Genomic DNA, 16,730 nt, shown 5'->3' with positions numbered 1-16,730 from the left:
TGCAGTCAAGCATGGTATAATGGTTATGCTTCCATCCTCTAAGATATCCCTAATAACACTGAAAATTAGTAAATCTCTAGTGAAATGTAAAGCTGCAATCACTTGCGCATAAAAAATAGCAGCTCATAGGGGATGTAGCTCAGTGGTAGAGCGCATGCTTCGCATGTATGAGGCCCCAGTTTCAATCCCCGGCATCTCCAAGTTTTACAAAATACAGCTTTTTACTATATGTAAACTCTCTAGTAGAGCCAAAGAAAACAAGCAAACCAATAAAAGTACTCTACAGCAATAGTCAAAGTTGAATACAAATCATAAACAATCAATCAAATATGATTATATTCATCATCTTCTTCATTCCATTTTTCAAAGTTAAGTTCCCATTGAATGCTTATTGCCATTCTCCTACACTGAGGGAAAACTTATGGTAAGTAGGAAATAGATTTTTTATTTTCAGTGGGAACTGAAGGCGACAACTCAAGCAAAGTTTAATAAAAGAGCGAGACAAATAATATAGCAAAACTAATTGATTAAGATTGAGAGACAAGTTCAAACACTTTGTGAAGAAAAAGAGGATGGACATGGGCTTGGAGTGCAAGCACTTAATGATATTTCAAAGCATGGAATGATGACAACATATCAACTCTACATAGATTGTCTGGTGAAGCATTAGCTAGCAGTGGCCAAGAGGCAGTCTTAGCATGCATCCTTTGTGCCCTTCTGCTAAGTTCTGACACTGATGACCAAACAGAATGTAAGACAGCCCTCTAGTTAGCAAAACTTGATCAATATCCACACCATTCATTAGTAAAAGTAGGGGATTCTGATGATGAACCAGTCTCTGATGGAGAACTTTAAGAGCATTCCAATGTTCGGAATAGGCATCTACTTGCATTCTCATCAGCCATGAAAACCATAAAGTCCTTGAAGTCAAGCATGGTATAATGGTTATCCTTCCATCCTCTAAGATATCACTAATAACACTGAAAAGTAGTAAATCTCTAGTGAATTGTAAAGCTGCAATCACTTATGCATCAGAAAATAGCAGCTCATAGGGGATGTAGCTCGGTGGTAGAGCGCATGCTTCGCTTGTATAAGCTCCTGAGTTCAGTCCCCAGAATCTCTAAGTTTTGCAAAATACAGCTTTTTACCATATGTAAACTCTCTAGAAGAGCCAAAGATATCAAGCAAACCAATACAAGAACTCTACAGCAATAGTCAAAGTTGAATACAAATCATAAAAAATTAATCAAATATGATTATATTCATCATCTTCTTTACTCCATTTTTCAAAGTTAAGTTCCCATTGAATGCCTATTGCCATTCTCCTACACTGAGGGAAAACATATGGTAAGTAGGAAACAGATTTTTTATTCTCAGTGGGAACTGAAGGCGACTACCTGAGCAAAGTTTAATAAAAGAGCGAGACAAATAATATAGCATAACTAAATGATTAAGATTGAGAGACAAGTTCAACCACTTTATGAACAAAAAGAGGATGGACATGGGCTTGGAGGGCAAGCACTTAATGAAATTTCAAAGCATGGAATGATGACAACATATCAACTCTACATAGATTGCCTGGTGAAGCATTAGCTAGCAGTGGCCAAGAGGCAGTCGTAGCATGCATCCTTTGTGCCCTTCTGCTAAGTTCTGACACTGATGACCAAACAGAATGTAAGACAGCCCTCTAGTTAGCAAAACTTGATCAATATCCACAACATTCTGTAGTAAAAGTAGGGGATTCTGATGATGAACCAGTCTCTGATGGAGAACTTTAAGAGCATTCCAATGTTCGGAATGGGAATCTACTTGCATTCTCATCAGCCATGAAAACCATAAAGTCCTTGAAGTCAAGCATGGTATAATGGTTATCCTTCCATCATCTAAGATATCCCTAATAACACTGAAAAGTTGTAAATCTCTAGTGAATTGTAAAGCTGCAATCACTTATGCATCAGAAAATAGCAGCTCATATGGGATGTAGCTTGGTGGTAGAGTGCAGGCTTCGCTTGTATAAGCTCCTGAGTTCAATGCCCAGAATCTCTAAGTTTTGCAAAATACAGATTTTTACCATATGTAAACTCTCTAGAAGAGCCAAAGATAACAAGCAAACCAATACAAGTATTCTACAGCAATAGTCAAAGTTGAATACAAATCATAAAAAATTAATCAAATATGATTATATTCATCATCTTCTTCATTCCATTTTTCAAAGTTAAGTTCCCATTGAATGCCTATTGCCATTCTCCTACACTGAGGGAAAACATATGGTAAGTAGGAAATAGATTTTTTATTTTCAGTGGGAACTGAAGGTGACAACTCAAGCAAAGTTTAATAAAAGAGCGAGACAAATAATATAGCAAAACTAATTGATTAAGATTGAGAGACAAGTTCAAACACTTTGTGAACAAAAAGAGGATGGACATGGGCTTGGAGGGCAAGCACTTAATGAAATTTCAAAGCATGGAATGATGACAACATATGAACTCTACTTAGATTGTCTGGTGAAGCATTAGCTAGCAATGCCCAAGAGGCAGTCTTAGCATGCATCCTTTGTGCCCTTCTACTAAGTTCTGACACAGATGAACAAACAGAATATAAGACAGCCCTCTAGTTAGCAAAACTTGATCAATATCCACACCATTCATTAGTAAAAGTAGGGGATTCTGATGATAAACCAGTCTCTGATGGAGAACTTTATGAGCATTCCAATGTTTGGAATGGGCTTCTACTTTCATTCTCATCACCCATGAAAACCATAAAGTCCTTGCAGTCAAGCATGGTATAATGCTTATGCTTCCATCCTCTAAGATATCCCTAATAACACTGAAAAGTAGTAAATCTCTAGTGAAATGTAAAGCTGCAATCACTTGTGCATAAAAAAATAGCAGCTCATAGGGGATGTAGCTCAGTGGTAGAGCGCATGCTTCGCATGTATGAGGTCCCGGTTTCAATCCCCGGCATCTCCAAGTTTTACAAAATACAGCTTTTTACCATATGTAAACTCTCTAGTAGAGCCAAAGAAAACAAGCAAACCAATAAAAGTACTCTACAGCAATAGTCAAAGTTGAATACAAATCATAAAAAATCAATCAAATATGATTATATTCATCATCTTCTTCATTCCATTTTTCAAAGTTAAGTTCCCATTGAATGCTTATTGCCATTCTCCTACACTGAGGGAAAACTTATGGTAAGTAGGAAATAGATTTTTTATTTTCAGTGGGAACTGAAGGCGACAACTCAAGCAAAGTTTAATAAAAGAGCGAGACAAATAATATAGCAAAACTAATTGATTAAGATTGAGAGACAAGTTCAAACACTTTGTGAACAAAAAGAGGATGGACATGGGCTTGGAGGGCAAGCATTTAATGATATTTCAAAGCATGGAATGATGACAACATATCAACTCTACATAGATTGTCTGGTGAAGCATTAGCTTGCAGTGGCCAAGAGGCAGTCTTAGCATGCATCCTTTGTGCCCTTCTGCTAAGTTCTGACACTGATGACCAAACAGAATGTAAGACAGCCCTCTAGTTAGCAAAACTTGATCAAAATCCACACCATTCATTAGTAAAAGTAGGGGATTCTGATGATGAACCAGTCTCTGATGGAGAACTTTTAGAGCATTCCAATGTTCGGAATGGGCATCTACTTGCATTCTCATCAGCCATGAAAACAATAAAGTCCTTGAAGTCAAGCATGGTATAATGGTTATCCTTCCATCCTCTAAGATATCACTAATAACACTGAAAAGTAGTAAATCTCTAGTGAATTGTAAAGCTGCAATCACTTATGCATCAGAAAATAGCAGCTCATAGGGGATGTAGCTCGGTGGTAGAGCGCATGCTTCGCTTGTATAAGCTCCTGAGTTCAATCCCCAGAATCTCTAAATTTTGCAAAATACAGCTTTTTACCATATGTAAACTCTCTAGAAGAGCCAAAGATAACAAGCAAACCAATACAAGTACTCTACAGCAATAGTCAAAGTTGAATACAAATCATAAAAAATTTATCAAATATGATTATATTCATCATCTTCTTCATTCCATTTTTCAAAGTTAAGTTCCCATTGAATGCCTATTGCCATTCTCCTACACTGAGGGAAAACATATGGTAAGTAGGAAATAGATTTTTTATTTTCAGTGGGAACTGAAGGTGACAACTCAAGCAAAGTTTAATAAAAGAGCGAGACAAATAATATAGCAAAACTAATTGATTAAGATTGAGAGACATGTTCAAACACTTTCTGAACAAAAAGAGGATGGACATGGGCTTGGAGGGCAAGCACTTAATGAAATTTCAAAGCATGGAATGATGACAACATATCAACTCTACATAGATTGTCTGGTGAAGCATTAGCTAGCAATGCCCAAGAGGCAGTCTTAGCATGCATCCTTTGTGCCCTTCTGCTAAGTTCTGACACTGATGACCTAACAGAATGTAAGACAGCCCTCTAGTTAGCAAAACTTGATCAATATCCACACCATTCATTAGTAAAAGTAGGGGATTCTGATGATAAACCAGTCTCTGATGGAGAACTTTATGAGCATTCCAGTGTTTGGAATGGGCATCTACTTGCATTCTCATCAGCCATGAAAACCATAAAGTCCTTGCAGTCAAGCATGGTATAATGGTTATGCTTCCATCCTCTAAGATATCCCTAATAACACTGAAAAGTAGTAAATCTCTAGTAAAATATAAAGCTGCAATCACTTGTGCATAAAAAAATAGCAGCTCATAGGGGATGTAGCTCAGTGGTAGAGCGCATGCTTCGCATGTATGAGGCCCCGGTTTCAATCCCCGGCATCTCCAAGTTTTACAAAATACAGCTTTTTACCATATGTAAACTCTCTAGTAGAGCCTAAGAAAACAAGCAAACCAATGAAAGTACTCTAGAGCAATAGTCAAAGTTGAATACAAATCATAAAAAATCAATCAAATATGATTATTTTCATCATCTTCTTCATTCCATTTTTCAAAGTTAAGTTCCCATTGAATGCTTATTGCCATTCTCCTACACTGAGGGAAAACTTATGGTAAGTAGGAAATAGATTTTTTATTTTCAGTGGGAACTGAAGGCGACAACTCAAGCAAAGTTTAATAAAAGAGCGAGACAAATAATATAGCAAAACTAATTGATTAAGATTGAGAGACAAGTTCAAACACTTTGTGAAGAAAAAGAGGATGGACATGGGCTTGGAGTGCAAGCACTTAATGATATTTCAAAGCATGGAATGATGACAACATATCAACTCTACATAGATTGTCTGGTGAAGCATTAGCTAGCAGTGGCCAAGAGGCAGTCTTAGCATGCATCCTTTGTGCCCTTCTGCTAAGTTCTGACACTGATGACCAAACAGAATGTAAGACAGCCCTCTAGTTAGCAAAACTTGATCAATATCCACACCATTCATTAGTAAAAGTAGGGGATTCTGATGATGAACCAGTCTCTGATGGAGAACTTTAAGAGCATTCCAATGTTCGGAATAGGCATCTACTTGCATTCTCATCAGCCATGAAAACCATAAAGTCCTTGAAGTCAAGCATGGTATAATGGTTATCCTTCCATCCTCTAAGATATCACTAATAACACTGAAAAGTAGTAAATCTCTAGTGAATTGTAAAGCTGCAATCACTTATGCATCAGAAAATAGCAGCTCATAGGGGATGTAGCTCGGTGGTAGAGCGCATGCTTCGCTTGTATAAGCTCCTGAGTTCAGTCCCCAGAATCTCTAAGTTTTGCAAAATACAGCTTTTTACCATATGTAAACTCTCTAGAAGAGCCAAAGATATCAAGCAAACCAATACAAGAACTCTACAGCAATAGTCAAAGTTGAATACAAATCATAAAAAATTAATCAAATATGATTATATTCATCATCTTCTTTACTCCATTTTTCAAAGTTAAGTTCCCATTGAATGCCTATTGCCATTCTCCTACACTGAGGGAAAACATATGGTAAGTAGGAAACAGATTTTTTATTCTCAGTGGGAACTGAAGGCGACTACCTGAGCAAAGTTTAATAAAAGAGCGAGACAAATAATATAGCATAACTAAATGATTAAGATTGAGAGACAAGTTCAACCACTTTATGAACAAAAAGAGGATGGACATGGGCTTGGAGGGCAAGCACTTAATGAAATTTCAAAGCATGGAATGATGACAACATATCAACTCTACATAGATTGCCTGGTGAAGCATTAGCTAGCAGTGGCCAAGAGGCAGTCGTAGCATGCATCCTTTGTGCCCTTCTGCTAAGTTCTGACACTGATGACCAAACAGAATGTAAGACAGCCCTCTAGTTAGCAAAACTTGATCAATATCCACAACATTCTGTAGTAAAAGTAGGGGATTCTGATGATGAACCAGTCTCTGATGGAGAACTTTAAGAGCATTCCAATGTTCGGAATGGGAATCTACTTGCATTCTCATCAGCCATGAAAACCATAAAGTCCTTGAAGTCAAGCATGGTATAATGGTTATCCTTCCATCATCTAAGATATCCCTAATAACACTGAAAAGTTGTAAATCTCTAGTGAATTGTAAAGCTGCAATCACTTATGCATCAGAAAATAGCAGCTCATATGGGATGTAGCTTGGTGGTAGAGTGCAGGCTTCGCTTGTATAAGCTCCTGAGTTCAATGCCCAGAATCTCTAAGTTTTGCAAAATACAGATTTTTACCATATGTAAACTCTCTAGAAGAGCCAAAGATAACAAGCAAACCAATACAAGTATTCTACAGCAATAGTCAAAGTTGAATACAAATCATAAAAAATTAATCAAATATGATTATATTCATCATCTTCTTCATTCCATTTTTCAAAGTTAAGTTCCCATTGAATGCCTATTGCCATTCTCCTACACTGAGGGAAAACATATGGTAAGTAGGAAATAGATTTTTTATTTTCAGTGGGAACTGAAGGTGACAACTCAAGCAAAGTTTAATAAAAGAGCGAGACAAATAATATAGCAAAACTAATTGATTAAGATTGAGAGACAAGTTCAAACACTTTGTGAACAAAAAGAGGATGGACATGGGCTTGGAGGGCAAGCACTTAATGAAATTTCAAAGCATGGAATGATGACAACATATGAACTCTACTTAGATTGTCTGGTGAAGCATTAGCTAGCAATGCCCAAGAGGCAGTCTTAGCATGCATCCTTTGTGCCCTTCTACTAAGTTCTGACACAGATGAACAAACAGAATATAAGACAGCCCTCTAGTTAGCAAAACTTGATCAATATCCACACCATTCATTAGTAAAAGTAGGGGATTCTGATGATAAACCAGTCTCTGATGGAGAACTTTATGAGCATTCCAATGTTTGGAATGGGCTTCTACTTTCATTCTCATCACCCATGAAAACCATAAAGTCCTTGCAGTCAAGCATGGTATAATGCTTATGCTTCCATCCTCTAAGATATCCCTAATAACACTGAAAAGTAGTAAATCTCTAGTGAAATGTAAAGCTGCAATCACTTGTGCATAAAAAAATAGCAGCTCATAGGGGATGTAGCTCAGTGGTAGAGCGCATGCTTCGCATGTATGAGGTCCCGGTTTCAATCCCCGGCATCTCCAAGTTTTACAAAATACAGCTTTTTACCATATGTAAACTCTCTAGTAGAGCCAAAGAAAACAAGCAAACCAATAAAAGTACTCTACAGCAATAGTCAAAGTTGAATACAAATCATAAAAAATCAATCAAATATGATTATATTCATCATCTTCTTCATTCCATTTTTCAAAGTTAAGTTCCCATTGAATGCTTATTGCCATTCTCCTACACTGAGGGAAAACTTATGGTAAGTAGGAAATAGATTTTTTATTTTCAGTGGGAACTGAAGGCGACAACTCAAGCAAAGTTTAATAAAAGAGCGAGACAAATAATATAGCAAAACTAATTGATTAAGATTGAGAGACAAGTTCAAACACTTTGTGAACAAAAAGAGGATGGACATGGGCTTGGAGGGCAAGCATTTAATGATATTTCAAAGCATGGAATGATGACAACATATCAACTCTACATAGATTGTCTGGTGAAGCATTAGCTTGCAGTGGCCAAGAGGCAGTCTTAGCATGCATCCTTTGTGCCCTTCTGCTAAGTTCTGACACTGATGACCAAACAGAATGTAAGACAGCCCTCTAGTTAGCAAAACTTGATCAAAATCCACACCATTCATTAGTAAAAGTAGGGGATTCTGATGATGAACCAGTCTCTGATGGAGAACTTTTAGAGCATTCCAATGTTCGGAATGGGCATCTACTTGCATTCTCATCAGCCATGAAAACAATAAAGTCCTTGAAGTCAAGCATGGTATAATGGTTATCCTTCCATCCTCTAAGATATCACTAATAACACTGAAAAGTAGTAAATCTCTAGTGAATTGTAAAGCTGCAATCACTTATGCATCAGAAAATAGCAGCTCATAGGGGATGTAGCTCGGTGGTAGAGCGCATGCTTCGCTTGTATAAGCTCCTGAGTTCAATCCCCAGAATCTCTAAATTTTGCAAAATACAGCTTTTTACCATATGTAAACTCTCTAGAAGAGCCAAAGATAACAAGCAAACCAATACAAGTACTCTACAGCAATAGTCAAAGTTGAATACAAATCATAAAAAATTTATCAAATATGATTATATTCATCATCTTCTTCATTCCATTTTTCAAAGTTAAGTTCCCATTGAATGCCTATTGCCATTCTCCTACACTGAGGGAAAACATATGGTAAGTAGGAAATAGATTTTTTATTTTCAGTGGGAACTGAAGGTGACAACTCAAGCAAAGTTTAATAAAAGAGCGAGACAAATAATATAGCAAAACTAATTGATTAAGATTGAGAGACATGTTCAAACACTTTCTGAACAAAAAGAGGATGGACATGGGCTTGGAGGGCAAGCACTTAATGAAATTTCAAAGCATGGAATGATGACAACATATCAACTCTACATAGATTGTCTGGTGAAGCATTAGCTAGCAATGCCCAAGAGGCAGTCTTAGCATGCATCCTTTGTGCCCTTCTGCTAAGTTCTGACACTGATGACCTAACAGAATGTAAGACAGCCCTCTAGTTAGCAAAACTTGATCAATATCCACACCATTCATTAGTAAAAGTAGGGGATTCTGATGATAAACCAGTCTCTGATGGAGAACTTTATGAGCATTCCAGTGTTTGGAATGGGCATCTACTTGCATTCTCATCAGCCATGAAAACCATAAAGTCCTTGCAGTCAAGCATGGTATAATGGTTATGCTTCCATCCTCTAAGATATCCCTAATAACACTGAAAAGTAGTAAATCTCTAGTAAAATATAAAGCTGCAATCACTTGTGCATAAAAAAATAGCAGCTCATAGGGGATGTAGCTCAGTGGTAGAGCGCATGCTTCGCATGTATGAGGCCCCGGTTTCAATCCCCGGCATCTCCAAGTTTTACAAAATACAGCTTTTTACCATATGTAAACTCTCTAGTAGAGCCTAAGAAAACAAGCAAACCAATGAAAGTACTCTAGAGCAATAGTCAAAGTTGAATACAAATCATAAAAAATCAATCAAATATGATTATTTTCATCATCTTCTTCATTCCATTTTTCAAAGTTAAGTTCCCATTGAATGCTTATTGCCATTCTCCTACACTGAGGGAAAACTTATGGTAAGTAGGAAATAGATTTTTTATTTTCAGTGGGAACTGAAGGCGACAACTCAAGCAAAGTTTAATAAAAGAGCGAGACAAATAATATAGCAAAACTAATTGATTAAGATTGAGAGACAAGTTCAAACACTTTGTGAACAAAAAGAGGATGGACATGGGCTTGGAGGGCAAGCACTTAATGATATATCAAAGCATGGAATGATGACAACATATCAATTCTACATGGATTGTCTGGTGAAGCATTAGCTAGCAGTGGCCAAGAGGCAGTCATAGCATGCATCCTTTGTGCCCTTCTGCTTAGTTCTGACACTGATGACCAAACAGAATGTAAGACAGCCCTCTAGTTAGCAAAACTTGATCAATATCCACACCATTCGTTAGTAAAAGTAGGGGATTCTGATGATGAACCAGTCTCTGATGGAGAACTTTAAGAGCATTCCAATGTTCGGAATGGGCATCTACTTGCATTCTCATCAGCCATGAAAACCATAAAGTCCTTGAAGTCAAGCATGGTATAATGGTTATCCTTCCATCCTCTAAGATATCACTAATAACACTGAAAAGTAGTAAATCTCTAGAGATTTGTAAAGCTGCAATCACTTATGCATCTGAAAATAGCAGCTCATAGGGGATGTAGCTCGGTGGTAGAGCGCATGCTTCGCTTGAATAAGCTCCTGAGATCAATCCCCAGAATCTCTAAGTTTTGCAAAATACAGCTTTTTACCATATGTAAACTCTCTAGAAGAGCCAACGATAACAATCAAACCAATACAAGTACTCTACAGCAATAGTCAAAGTTGAATACAAATCATAAAAAATCAATCAAATATGATTATATTCATCATCTTCTTCATTCCATTTTTCAAAGTTAAGTTCCCATTGAATGCCTATTGCCATTCTCCTACACTGAGGGAAAACTTATGGTAAGTAGGAAATAGATTTTTTATTTTCAGTGGGAACTGAAGGCGACAACTCAAGCAAAGTTTAATAAAAGAGCGAGACAAATAATATAGCAAAACTAATTGATTAAGATTGAGAGACAAGTTCAAACACTTTGTGAACAAAAAGAGGATGGACATGGGCTTGGAGGGCGAGTACTTAATGAAATTTCAAAGCATGAAATGATGACAACATATCAACTCTACATAGATTGTCTGGTGAAGCATTAGCTAGCAATGCCCAAGAGGCAGTTTTAGCATGCATCCTTTGTGCCCTTCTTCTAAGTTCTGACACTGATGACCAAACAGAATGTAAGACAGCCCTCTAGTTAGCAAAGCTTGATCAATATCCACACCATTCATTAGTAAAAGTAGGGGAATCTGATGATAAACCAGTCTCTGATGGTGAACTTTAAGAGCATTCCAGTGTTTGGAATGGGCATCTTCCTGCATTCTCTTCAGCCATGATAACCATAAAGTCCTTGCAGTCAAGCATGGTATAATGCTTATGCTTCCATCCTCTAAGATATCCCTAATAACACTGAAAAGTAGTAAATCTCTAGTGAAATGTAAAGCTGCAATCACTTGTGCATAAAAAAATAGCAGCTCATAGGGGATATAGCTCAGTGGTTGAGCACATGCTTCGCATGTATGAGGCCGCGGATTCAATCCCCGGCATCTCCAAGTTTTACAAAATACAGCTTTTTACCATATGTAAACTCTCTAGTAGAGCCAAAGAAAACAAGCAAACCAATAAAAGTACTCTACAGCAATAGTGAAAGTTGAATACAAATCATAAAAAATCAATCAAATATGATTATATTCATCATCTTCTTCATTCCATTTTTCAAAGTTAAGTTCACATTGAATGCCTATTGCCATTCTCCTACACTGAGGGAAAACTATGGTAATGAGGAAATAGATTTTTTAATTTCATTGGGAACTGAAGGCGACTAAACGAGCAAAGTTTAATAAAAGAGCGAGACAAATAATATAGCAAAACTAATTGATTAAGATTGAGAGACAAGTTCAAACACTTTGTGAACAAAAAGAGGATGGACATGGGCTTGGAGGGAAGCACTTAATGATATTTCAAAGCATGGAATGATGACAACATATCAACTCTACATGGATTGTCTGGTGAAGCATTAGCTAGCAGTGGCCAAGAGGCAGACTTAGCATGCATCCTTTGTGCCCTTCTGCTAAGTTCTGACACTGATGACCAAACAGAATGTAAGACAGCCCTCTAGTTAGCAAAACTTGATCAATATCCACACCATTCATTAGTAAAAGTAGGGGATTCTGATGATGAACCAGTCTCTGATGGAGAACTTTAAGAGCACTCCAATGTTCGGAATGGGCATCTACTTGCATTCTCATCAGCCATGAAAACCATAAAGTCCTTGAAGTCAAGCATGGTATAATGGTTATCCTTCCATCCTCTAAGATATCACTAATAACACTGAAAAGTAGTAAATCTCTAGTGAATTGTAAAGCTGCAATCACTTAAGCATCAGAAAATAGCAGCTCATATGGGATGTAGCTCGGTGGTAGAGCGCATGCTTCGCTTGTATAAGCTCCTGAGTTCAATCCCCAGAATCTCTAAGTTTTGCAAAATACAGCTTTTTACCATATGTAAACTCTCTAGAAGAGCCAAAGATAACAAGCAAACCAATACAAGTACTCTACAGCAATAGTCAAAGTTGAATACAAATCATAAAAAATTAATCAAATATGATTATATTCATCATCTTCTTCATTCCATTTTTCAAAGTTAAGATCCCATTGAATGCCTATTGCCATTCTCCTACACTGAGGGAAAACATATGGTAAGTAGGAAATAGATTTTTTATTTTCAGTGGGAACTGAAGGCGACAACTCAATCAAAGTTTAATAAAAGAGCGAGACAAATAATATAGCAAAACTAATTGATTAAGATTGAGAGACATGTTCAAACACTTTGTGAACAAAAAGAGGATGGACATGGGCTTGGAGGGCAAGCACTTAATGAAATTTCAAAGCATGGAATGATGACAACATATCAACTCTACATAGATTGTCTGGTGAAGCATTAGCTAGCAGTGGCGAAGAGGCAGTCTTAGCATGCATCCTTTGTGCCCTTCTGCTAAGTTCTGACACTGATGACCAAACAGAATGTAAGACAGCCCTCTAGTTAGCAAAACTTGATCAATATCCACACCATTGATTAGTAAAAGTAAGGGATTCTGATGATGAACCAGTCTCTGATGGAGAACTTTAAGAGCATTCCAATGTTCGGAACGGGCATCTACTTGCATTCTCATCAGCCATGATAACCATAAAGTCCTTGCAGTCAAGCATGGTATAATGGTTATGCTTCCATCCTCTAAGATATCCCTAATAACACTGAAAAGTAGTAAATCTCTAGTGAAATGTAAAGCTGCAATCACTTGTGCATAAAAAAATAGCAGCTCATAGGGGATATAGCTCAGTGGTAGAGCGCATGCTTCGCATGTATGAGGCCCCGGATTCAATCCCCGGCATCTCCAAGTTTTACAAAATACAGCTTTTTACCATATGTAAACTCTCTAGTAGAGCCAAAGAAAACAAGCAAACCAATAAAAGTACTCTACAGCAATAGTCAAAGTTGAATACAAATCATAAAAAATCAATCAAATATGATTATATTCATCATCTTCTTCATTCCATTTTTCAAAGTTAAGTTCCCATTGAATGCCTATTGCCATTCTCCTACACTGAGGGAAAACATATGGTAAGTAGGAAATAGATTTTTTATTTTCAGTGGGAACTGAAGGCGACAACTCAAGCAAAGTTTAATAAAAGAGCGAGACAAATAATATAGCAAAACTAATTGATTAAGATTGAGAGACAAGTTCAAACACTTTGTGAACAAAAAGAGGATGGACATGGGCTTGGAGGGCAAGCACTTAATGACATTTCAAAGCATGGAATGATGACAACATATCAACTCTACATAGATTGTCTGGTGAAGCATTAGCTAGCAATGCCCAAGAGGCAGTCTTAGCATGCATCCTTTGTGCCCTTCTGCTAAGTTCTGACACTGATGACCAAACAGAATGTAAGACAGCCCTCTAGTTAGCAAAGCTTGATCAATATCCACACCATTCATTAGTAAAAGTAGGGGATTCTGATGATAAACCAGTCTCTGATGGAGAACTTTAAGAGCATTCCAATGTTTGGAATGGGCTTCTACTTGCATTCTCATCACCCATGAAAACTATAAAGTCCTTGCAGTCAAGCATGGTATAATGGTTATGCTTCCATCCTCTAAGATATCCCTAATAACACTGAAAATTAGTAAATCTCTAGTGAAATGTAAAGCTGCAATCACTTGCGCATAAAAAATAGCAGCTCATAGGGGATGTAGCTCAGTGGTAGAGCGTATGCTTCGCATGTATGAGGCCCCGGTTTCAATCCCCGGCATCTCCAAGTTTTACAAAATACAGCTTTTTACCATATGTAAACTCTCTAGTAGAGCCAAAGAAAACAAGCAAACCAATAAAAGTACTCTACAGCAATAGTCAAAGTTGAATACAAATCATAAAAAATCAATCAAATATGATTATATTCATCATCTTCTTCATTCCATTTTTCAAAGTTAAGTTCCCATTGAATGCCTATTGCCATTCTCCTACACTGAGGGAAAACATATGGTAAGTAGGAAATAGATTTTTTATTTTCAGTGGGAACTGAAGGCGACAACTCAAGCAAAGTTTAATAAAAGAGCGAGACAAATAATATAGCAAAACTAATTGATTAAGATTGAGAGACAAGTTCAAACACTTTGTGAACAAAAAGAGGATGGACATGGGCTTGGAGGGCAAGCACTTAATGATATATCAAAGCATGGAATGATGACAACATATCAATTCTACATGGATTGTCTGGTGAAGCATTAGCTAGCAGTGGCCAAGAGGCAGTCATAGCATGCATCCTTTGTGCCCTTCTGCTTAGTTCTGACACTGATGACCAAACAGAATGTAAGACAGCCCTCTAGTTAGACAAAACTTGATCAATATCCACACCATTCGTTAGTAAAAGTAGGGGATTCTGATGATGAACCAGTCTCTGATGGAGAACTTTAAGAGCATTCCAATGTTCGGAATGGGCATCTACTTGCATTCTCATCAGCCATGAAAACCATAAAGTCCTTGAAGTCAAGCATGGTATAATGGTTATCCTTCCATCCTCTAAGATATCACTAATAACACTGAAAAGTAGTAAATCTCTAGAGATTTGTAAAGCTGCAATCACTTATGCATCTGAAAATAGCAGCTCATAGGGGATGTAGCTCGGTGGTAGAGCGCATGCTTCGCTTGAATAAGCTCCTGAGATCAATCCCCAGAATCTCTAAGTTTTGCAAAATACAGCTTTTTACCATATGTAAACTCTCTAGAAGAGCCAAAGATAACAATCAAACCAATACAAGTACTCTACAGCAATAGTCAAAGTTGAATACAAATCATAAAAAATCAATCAAATATGATTATATTCATCATCTTCTTCATTCCATTTTTCAAAGTTAAGTTCCCATTGAATGCCTATTGCCATTCTCCTACACTGAGGGAAAACATATGGTAAGTAGGAAATAGATTTTTTATTCTCAGAGGGAACTGATGGCGACTACCTGAGCAAAGTTTAATAAAAGAGCGAGACAAATAATATAGCAGAACTAAATGATTAAGATTGAGAGACAAGTTCAACCACTTTATGAACAAAAAGAGGATGGACATGGGCTTGGAGGGCAAGCACTTAATGAAATTTCAAAGCATGGAATGATGACAACATATCAACTCTACATAGATTGTCTGGTGAAGCATTAGCTAGCAATGCCCAAGAGGCAGTCTTAGCATGCATCCTTTGTGCCCTTCTGCTAAGTTCTGACACTGATGACCTAACAGAATGTAAGACAGCCCTCTAGTTAGCAAAACTTGATCAATATCCACACCATTCATTAGTAAAAGTAGGGGATTCTGATGATAAACCAGTCTCTGATGGAGAACTTTATGAGCATTCCAGTGTTTGGAATGGGCATCTACTTGCATTCTCATCAGCCATGAAAAACATAAAGTCCTTGCAGTCAAGCATGGTATAATGGTTATGCTTCCATCCTCTAAGATATCCCTAATAACACTGAAAAGTAGTAAATCTCTAGTAAAATATAAAGCTGCAATCACTTGTGCATAAAAAAATAGCAGCTCATAGGGGATGTAGCTCAGTGGTAGAGCGCATGCTTCGCATGTATGAGGCCCCGGTTTCAATCCCCGGCATCTCCAAGTTTTACAAAATACAGCTTTTTACCATATGTAAACTCTCTAGTAGAGCCTAAGAAAACAAGCAAACCAATGAAAGTACTCTAGAGCAATAGTCAAAGTTGAATACAAATCATAAAAAATCAATCAAATATGATTATTTTCATCATCTTCTTCATTCCATTTTTCAAAGTTAAGTTCCCATTGAATGCTTATTGCCATTCTCCTACACTGAGGGAAAACTTATGGTAAGTAGGAAATAGATTTTTTATTTTCAGTGGGAACTGAAGGCGACAACTCAAGCAAAGTTTAATAAAAGAGCGAGACAAATAATATAGCAAAACTAATTGATTAAGATTGAGAGACAAGTTCAAACACTTTGTGAACAAAAAGAGGATGGACATGGGCTTGGAGGGCAAGCACTTAATGATATATCAAAGCATGGAATGATGACAACATATCAATTCTACATGGATTGTCTGGTGAAGCATTAGCTAGCAGTGGCCAAGAGGCAGTCATAGCATGCATCCTTTGTGCCCTTCTGCTTAGTTCTGACACTGATGACCAAACAGAATGTAAGACAGCCCTCTAGTTAGCAAAACTTGATCAATATCCACACCATTCGTTAGTAAAAGTAGGGGATTCTGATGATGAACCAGTCTCTGATGGAGAACTTTAAGAGCATTCCAATGTTCGGAATGGGCATCTACTTGCATTCTCATCAGCCATGAAAACCATAAAGTCCTTGAAGTCAAGCATGGTATAATGGTTATCCTTCCATCCTCTAAGATATCACTAATAACACTGAAAAGTAGTAAATCTCTAGAGATTTGTAAAGCTGCAATCACTTATGCATCTGAAAATA

General features: G+C 37.2%; 8 non-coding genes across 8 annotated transcripts; all 8 read left to right on the top strand.

Annotated features, from left to right (window-relative positions):
• The first annotated feature begins 128 nt into the window (after nt 1-128).
• On the top strand, nt 129-200 carry TRNAA-CGC (transfer RNA alanine (anticodon CGC)). The gene has a single exon. It is a non-coding gene; the product is annotated as a tRNA-Ala (tRNA).
• A 2,697-nt stretch (nt 201-2,897) lies between these two features.
• TRNAA-CGC (transfer RNA alanine (anticodon CGC)) lies at nt 2,898-2,969 on the top strand. The gene has a single exon. It is a non-coding gene; the product is annotated as a tRNA-Ala (tRNA).
• A 1,774-nt stretch (nt 2,970-4,743) lies between these two features.
• TRNAA-CGC (transfer RNA alanine (anticodon CGC)) lies at nt 4,744-4,815 on the top strand. Its single transcript has one exon. It is a non-coding gene; the product is annotated as a tRNA-Ala (tRNA).
• A 2,697-nt stretch (nt 4,816-7,512) lies between these two features.
• TRNAA-CGC (transfer RNA alanine (anticodon CGC)) lies at nt 7,513-7,584 on the top strand. The gene has a single exon. It is a non-coding gene; the product is annotated as a tRNA-Ala (tRNA).
• A 1,774-nt stretch (nt 7,585-9,358) lies between these two features.
• On the top strand, nt 9,359-9,430 carry TRNAA-CGC (transfer RNA alanine (anticodon CGC)). Its single transcript has one exon. It is a non-coding gene; the product is annotated as a tRNA-Ala (tRNA).
• A 3,618-nt stretch (nt 9,431-13,048) lies between these two features.
• TRNAA-CGC (transfer RNA alanine (anticodon CGC)) lies at nt 13,049-13,120 on the top strand. Its single transcript has one exon. It is a non-coding gene; the product is annotated as a tRNA-Ala (tRNA).
• Nucleotides 13,121-13,970: 850 nt separating this feature from the next.
• Nucleotides 13,971-14,042, top strand: TRNAA-CGC (transfer RNA alanine (anticodon CGC)). The gene has a single exon. It is a non-coding gene; the product is annotated as a tRNA-Ala (tRNA).
• Nucleotides 14,043-15,817: 1,775 nt separating this feature from the next.
• TRNAA-CGC (transfer RNA alanine (anticodon CGC)) lies at nt 15,818-15,889 on the top strand. The gene has a single exon. It is a non-coding gene; the product is annotated as a tRNA-Ala (tRNA).
• Nucleotides 15,890-16,730: the final 841 nt, after the last annotated feature.

This window comes from Taudactylus pleione, unplaced genomic scaffold, assembly GCF_031769625.1.
Source record: "Taudactylus pleione unplaced genomic scaffold, aTauple2 ptg000070l, whole genome shotgun sequence".
Lineage (NCBI taxonomy): Eukaryota > Metazoa > Chordata > Amphibia > Anura > Myobatrachidae > Taudactylus > Taudactylus pleione.
The sequence above is the reverse complement of the archived record's forward strand: the minus strand, read 5'-3'. Positions and strand labels throughout refer to the sequence as shown.